Genomic DNA, 8,347 nt, shown 5'->3' with positions numbered 1-8,347 from the left:
GTTTATCAGCAGTTACTTCCCTTGAAGAAGAAAACTGAGAATCAACATTACGGGAAATAACTCGTTTTTTACAGTTGTTTTAGACAAAGGTCCCTAACACTAAATTTTTTTAAAAGAATTTTTAAAATCATTTTCAAAAACCTTTGCCCTATTGTTAGAACCACTGTCAATAATACCTGCCCTGATTTAGAACCTATACCATAAAAATAGACTGAAAAATGTCCCAATAACCTGCCCCATGCTCTAGAACAACTGTCAACAATACCTGCCCCACTGCTAGAACTAAGATAAAAATTGGAAAGAAATTACTAAGTCCAAGAGTCCAAGAACAAACGGTCTTTTCTAAGGGCCGTGTGCAGCACTCTTACATTGACTAAAGTTGAACTTTGGCTAAAGTCGAACTAAAGTAAATTATTTGATTTAATAATATTGCTTAAGCTAACGAGTTACAGTCTGGATGTTAGAGACTACCACAAATTAAACCCCCAGCCTTAAAATCTAATGAACTGGTCAATCGTGACTTTATGAGGAAATCTCCCCAATACCGACTTTTACACAACTAAGCGGTCAGAATTGATATTTCGTCCAAAAAATCATGAACAAAATTTTTTTCACTTTAAGTTTTTAGGAATAGGCATAAAATTTCACAAAGCCCCATGCACTAGAACAACACTGTCAACAATACCCGCCCCACTGCCAGAACTATGATAAAAATTGGACAAAATTACCAAGTCCAAGAACAAACGGTCTTTTCTAAGTGTCTTAAGAACTTGAATTATTGCATACAGATAGGTGTGTCCGAGTTACGTTCAGGGCCTAAAGAACAGATTCCTGCAACGATTCCAAAAGCCTAAACCAGGCCGGTCATGTTGCAGAGTCTAAGAACAAACGCCCACTTCCAAGTGTCTACGGGACTTGAATTTTTTGCATGGAGACATGTCTGGCCCAGTAGCGTTCAGCGCCCAGGGAAGGGAATCCGGAAATGTTTTTGAGCCTTGTCTTGTTCTGGGCCATTTTTATGTCTCGAACACCTTTATTTTAAGTCCTCTCCTCATTTACCAGGGCTTGAGACCTGCACGATATTGCTATCATGGCTGAGTTAAACTTTGTTTGTTGTTTTTGGATTCTGAAGACTAGGTACCAGAGAACTCATCAGCAGTTGTATATCGCTATTGAACCCTCTGGACCCAATCTTACAAAATCCTTCAAAATCTTCTTCTGTCAAAGTGGTATTGTTGCTGCAGCTGAAAAAGTCAAGTGTTGTTCTACCTACCTACTTTCTTACCATTTATTTCGAAAAGTCCTCTCCTCATGGTAACACTTCGTTTGTTGTTTTTGGATTCTGAAGACAAGGTACCATAGGATTCAGAAGCAGTTCTATATCGCTATTGAACCCTATGGACCCAATCTTACAAAATCCTTCCTAATCTTCTTCTGTCAAAGTGGTATTGTTGCTGCAGCTGAAAAAGTCAATTGTTGTTCTACCTACCTACCTTCTTACTATTTATTTCGAAAAGTCCTCTCAGCTGAAAAAGTCAAGTGTTGTTCTACCTACCTACCTTCTTACTATTTATTTCGAAAAGTCCTCTCAGCTGAAAAAGTCAATTGTTGTTCTACCTACCTACCTTCTTACTATTTATTTCGAAAAGTCCTCTCAGCTGAAAAAGTCAAGTGTTGTTTTTGCATCCAAAAAAGTACAAAGTGGACTGAATTAGTGGATTTATTTCAGTACTTTCACCTACTTTGTACTTCCCAAATTGCTTGAAAAGTACCTACTTACCTACTTTTTTACCATTTATTTCGAAAAATCCTCTCCTCACTTTGTTGATTTTCGAGCCAGAAACCTGGAAGTGCACATGAGTGGAGCTGTTCTATATGGCTACATCCATGTGAACTTCCAACTTCCGGTCTCTAATATTAGCCCAGTTACGGGGCTTTCATGGAGTTTGGTCAACTTGGTCCAACAGTCTTTTAAGTTTCCTCACTTTGTTGATTTCAGAGCCAGAAAGCTGGAAGCCCACAGACATGGAGCGGTTCTATCTGGCTACACACCTGTGAACTTCCAACTTCCGAACTAAACCGCTAAACCCAAACAAATGGACGTTATAAAAATCTTGCAAAAATGCGACCAGCTACGATGAATAACTGGCGGCAAGTGAAGTGCACTGAAGGCAAGCAGTGTAATGACGTAATAAATGATAATGATATGCATGTGACCTACTTTCAAGAAATTTAGACTCTGTCTTTCAATAAACTTGGGTTTTGTGGAAATTTGTGTACATTTGTGAAATAAAATGCACTGAAGACAATGATAATGCCTTAATGACTCCCCAGAGCCTCGTTAAACCGTGAAAAATCTTCTAAAATTTTTTGTTTATCAGCAGTTACTTCCCTTGAAGAAGAAAACTGAGAATCAACATTACGGGAAATAACTCGTTTTTTACAGTTGTTTTAGACAAAGGTCCCTAACACTAAATTTTTTTAAAAGAATTTTTAAAATCATTTTCAAAAACCTTTGCCCTATTGTTAGAACCACTGTCAATAATACCTGCCCTGATTTAGAACCTATACCATAAAAATAGACTGAAAAATGTCCCAATAACCTGCCCCATGCTCTAGAACAACTGTCAACAATACCTGCCCCACTGCTAGAACTAAGATAAAAATTGGAAAGAAATTACTAAGTCCAAGAGTCCAAGAACAAACGGTCTTTTCTAAGGGCCGTATGCAGCACTCTTACATTGACTAAAGTTGAACTTTGGCTAAAGTCGAACTTTACAAAGTTAGGATCAAGGCTTTCGTTTTCTACATTTGATAGTCAAATTTAAGCACGACTTTCGTAAAGATTGACCGGTGCATACCTAAAGTTCGACTTAAGTCTAATTTTAGTCAAAGTTTAGGTAAAGTACGATCGCTGAATTATTGCATGCAGATAGGTGTGTCCGAGTTACGTTCAGGGCCCAAAGAGCAGATTCCACATCTTGTCTCTTTTCTAGGCCTTGAGCTGGTGTTTTGCAATCTTTTTGGCCTTTTTCACTACTTGAAATGGACGGATCAACCTGAAATTTCAACTCTTACTAGTTCGTGTCCTTCTCATCGGTCGACTTTGACTTTTTTTCACTTTTTTTTTCACTAAGTCCAATATTCAGCTCTACTGACTTGGTTGCCAGAAAAGAAAATATTCTCCGATTGACTTGAAACTTTGCATGCAGATGTACTTTGCAATTCTCATCGATCTGTGCAAGTTTCAGTTCCCTAGCTTGAAGTCTAGTCGAAACGTTGTGTAAACAAAAATGGAAAATGTCTCAAAAACCCATGTTTCTGACCTTTGGGGCAGGATTTTGACTGCTCATGGGGAATGTCAATCAACTCCACTATCCGTTCCGTTGCCGCGCTTCTTTACTTGGTGCATTGTCTTAGCAACGCACAACAAGATGGAGGCCGATTCTGCGCATATCGGAATTTGCAGAACTAAAGTTACTATTGGCGTCCCAAAAATACCACTTGGAACCTTCATCAGCTCCACTTCATTTTCCATGCCTCCAAAGGTCGCCATCTATTTATGACTTCCGGAAGTTGAAATTTTGGCTAATTCTGAGAGTCAGCCCGGTGTCGTCTCTCACTCCCTAATATCTAACCCTTATCTTCCTCAAGGTATGAAAAATTCCGGTGCATGTGCCAGTGCTTTCGAGAGTCAGTCCGGTGTCGTCTCTCACTCCCTAATACCTAACCCATATCTTCCTCAAGGTATGAAAAATTCTGGTGCATGTGCCAGTGCTTTTGAGAGTCGACCCGGTGTCGTCTCTCACCCCCTAATACCTAACCCTTATCCTCCTTAAATGAAAAATTCTGGTGCATCGATGATGCATCATGTTTTACGTCCATTATGATTTTCATTTAGCTATTGGAGTGTGTAATGAGGGAAATTTTGTCAGGACAGCGGCATAAGATTTTCGGTATTTGGTCAAATCGCTCTCCATATAGAACCTTGCTAAAGTGAAACACGGTAGAATTACTTATAATTTTAGACTTGTTGAAAAGACCATAACTATCTACTCTGCCATAATCTGCCAATTGATAACAGAATATTTCGGACTATAATCAACCAAGTCTTTGAGAAAATCTAAACTCTCCGACTATTCACTATTCGAGTCTGGATATCATTTCTCAGACAATCAGGAACCATAACTCTAATGGAAGAAACCGGCTTTGTTTTGATTGGCTGCTGAAATCACCAGACAGCAACGAGTCGGGCACTATGAATAATCAATAAATCTCCATTGGTTTCAAATACAAAAAACTTAATTATCCATGATCAGGGCACGACACATGGGCTAATGGCCGTCTTATTGATTTTTGTGTGCGTGCAGTTTGTCAAGTAACAGTATTTGTTGTGGTTAAAAATTTCGACTCGGTGTTTGGTTGATTGGATATGTAAGTAATAAGTTAATTATAAGATTTAATGAAAACAATGGGTCCTATTTGATGTCTGTTGTTAGGTAATGAGTCGAATGACGAGGTCGTCAAGTGCTTTGTTATGCAAGAAAAGTTGCTTGCTTGCATTTTGTTGATTTCTTGAGTGTCTAGTCACTCCTTGGCCTCATGAATGAAGGTCTACAAATACTTAATTAAATCACAAGCCTTAACATTTAATCTTCATGAAACCTGTAATTTGAATTAATAAGTAGCTTGTGATTCCATTACATCAGTCAAAGCTTTTGAGACTTTGCCCGTCGTTGGAGTTTCTACTAAAACTATGACTAGGCCTTTTGGCTATTACATAATAATGATTTTGCTTTTAGTTCTTAGGCCCAACAGTACTACTCTCTGGCCACATCGAGTTATAAATCACATTTTGGCTATCATTTTTGTATTTATTGAAATATTAATCTCCAAATATTGCTGAGAGTCTAAGATTGTCTTTGGGTTGATGAAAATACCAACCATTGAAAACAGAATTATTTGAAACTAAGATTTTACAGAGGGAGATTTTATGTTCAAAATGTGTCATTTTCACATGGAAATTCTTAGAGAGAAGTGTGTTCATTTCAAGTGCAAAATTTTCAAAACGTATATATTCATGGACCCAAAGACATTCTAAGACAATTGGTATGCACTTGAAAATCATATTTTGAATATTTGTGACATGAAAGAAAAAATTCAATTTAGAACTCAATGTGGCCAGAGACTAGACTTTTTGGCTATTACATAATCATGATTTTGCTTTTAGTTTTTAGGCCAATCAGTACTAGTTTGATGATGTAGTGTTTAATTTAGACTGGGAAAACTTGATGATTAATTAGGAAATGACTAATTAGTATTATGACCGATGAACGAAGATATTTACAGGGACAGATGCGGCATTTTTTAAATCATACTTTAGTCTCAGAAACAGGAATTTTTTAGCTAAGCCAATCAGTAATAGTATTCACAGCTCACTATCGAAATTTGAGTCTTCAAATCCATGTGTCTAGAATTATCCCCATTCTATTCATATACAGAAAAGACATACTATAGAAATAGAAAGTGAAATTCCTAGTTTGAAGTATTTTTTAAAGAATTATGCAATTTTCGCTTTTAAAACACACACAGTGCTCTCTCGGAAGCACTGGCACAGGTCTTTTTAAGAGTTAATTTTAGGGTAAGGAACAATTCTCTACTGTATAAAACACAACTGGACACAATTATATGGTTAACAATTACTTTATCAAGAAAGAACCTTCGTCAAAACGTCCCGAGAAATTGCTATCCATATAATTTTAACAAAACACAAGACAATGAATTATAATGAAATAATGAATTATCATTTATTCTTAATCATATCATTTATGTTCTTATTGCATATAATTAAAAGTTTAACCAATTATAAATGTCCATGTATGTACAGTCTGGATAAACAAAAAAAAGACTTTTGACCTTTCTTGATTGTTCGCTCATTGGAATTCTGCTGGAAATTCTCTTCTAATTTAGCTTATTATGAATTAATTATGGACATGTGAGACAAAGTGGTATTTTTCCAAGTCATTAGAACACCTCTACTTTCTATTCATATAAGTATTAGCATTTTCATTTTCATAAATAAAAATAAGGGAACTCGTCTTTAAGAGACAACAGTTGTTATGGATATAGACTTCTATTCATTATTTAAACACAATGTTTCATTACACATACAGGTAACCTTCTCAAGTGATAATCAACCATAAAAATCTGAACAACTCAACAAATGTACAAACTGTTTATGTGCCCATATTGGTGACCAAGACCGTTCAACATTTTGTTCCTAAAAGATTATTTTGTGTAAACCAACTGTGTTAAACTGTCCATTACCCCTATAGAGTCGATTTTAAATGCTTTCTTCTGTTATGTTAATATTTTTATATTATATTGATCTGTGAACCTTCTGTTACAATTCTTTTGAAATTTACTTGCAACTCATAGACATCAGTAGATACTACATTACACCAATAGACAGAAACCAATAGACAGGCACTAATTGACACATAGACAGAGACCAATAGATAGACAGAAACGAATAGACTGACAGAAACAAATAGACATACATTAACAGACAGACACCAATAGACATGAACAGACACCAATAGACATACATTAACAGACAGACACTAATAGACACCAATAGACAGACACTTATAGACACCAATAGACATATACTAATAGATAGACACCAAAAGACATGAATAGTCAGACACCAATAGACAGACATGAATAGTCAGACACTAATAGACATCAATAGACCGACACCAGTAGATACCATCTTGTTGACAAAAGGTGTGAAGTAAAATCTTGTATGTGGTCTAAAACTAAATCAATTGTCAACCACTCCTTCTTGTCATCTCAACTTTTCTTTATAACTTATAGTTAGGCTTGTCCTCAAATTTCAAGATTATAAATTTGGAAATAAAAAAGGAACGCATCTAGGCAACTGCTCTTCTCCCTCTTAAAGGGACAGATTCACCATCCGTTTAATCAATCGTAACTTAGTCTCAGGCTAATCAGTCATAGTGACTTCTCTTTTCAACTTTCAAACGTGGATAATTCTAGACACACATGGATTTGAAGGCTTGAATTTTGACAGTGAGCTGTGAACACTATTACTGATTAACTTAGCTAAAAAATTCCTGTTTCTGTGACTAAAGTATGATTGGTTAAAAAAAATGGAGAACAAGTCCCTTTAAAATGAAACTATCTAATATTTGATGATTTCTAATACTTGTAAATACTATTTATATATATTGAAGACACAAATCAACCCCCCAAAATGGCCGACCTGTTTCTTTAACTTTCAAATAAGCTTACGGATAATTCTGTACACACATGGATTTGAAGGCTCAAATTTTGACAGTGAGCTGTGAACACTATTACTGATTGGCTTAGCTGTTGGATTAAGTTTATTATAGATAAGAAACACCTGATGGTACTTCTCTTTTGAGGAGTTCACTACTATACAACTTTTACTCTCTAATTTGTCATACGTTGGACGAGATTTTGATTAACGAAATTATCTTGCTTGTACAGATATTTACTACTGATTAACTTAGCCAAAATATTCTGGTTTATAAAATTAAGTACAAAGGGCAAATCTGTCTCTTTAAAGTGACTACGTCTTAGAATGAATATAAAATTTAATTCTCAAGAATGGTCAATATGAGTCTATATTCATCAGTCAACTTGCCTGGTGTCATAAAGTTACAACAAAATCCCTGTCAAATCTAGAAAATTGGAAAATTCATAAAACTAAGTAATATTATCATAATATTAAGTGTTTTTCAATAATTAATTGAATTTTTATTAAGTTTTTTTTTGATTTATCTGATTATATAAGGATCCTGTTATGTTATTTATGACACCAGATATATCTACTGATGAATATATGCTCTTATTCACCAAGTTTTGAATTTTATGTTCAATCTGAATATCCCTTTAAAATGAAACCATGTAATATGTTATGATTTTTCTGACAAATGGGAAAGTTTAACAGGGTAGAAAACTATATCAAAGGTTATATTTGTTATCTGTCTGTGGTCACAATTATTAGCTGTTTAGTTTGTATAAGTTAGTGGTGTGATTAGATTTTCTGAATGACAAATTGGTCTATATGATTCATTAATTAGGTAGTAGATTTTTATTAATTTATTCATCAGGTTATTCATTATGAAATTTATAGTATGCAATATTTTTATTGTTAAAGGGATTGTAAAGAGGTTTTCTAAATTTTGTATGTGTATCAGGGACACTGATAGCATCAATTTACATAATTCTAAGTTTCAATCAGACGTCTGTAGTTCTTGTTAAAGAGATTGTAAAGAGGTTTTCTTAATTTTTTATG

Source organism: Lottia gigantea (genome assembly GCF_000327385.1).
Source record: "Lottia gigantea unplaced genomic scaffold LOTGIsca_95, whole genome shotgun sequence".
NCBI lineage: Eukaryota > Metazoa > Mollusca > Gastropoda > Lottiidae > Lottia > Lottia gigantea.
Note: the sequence above shows the minus strand (reverse complement) of the source record.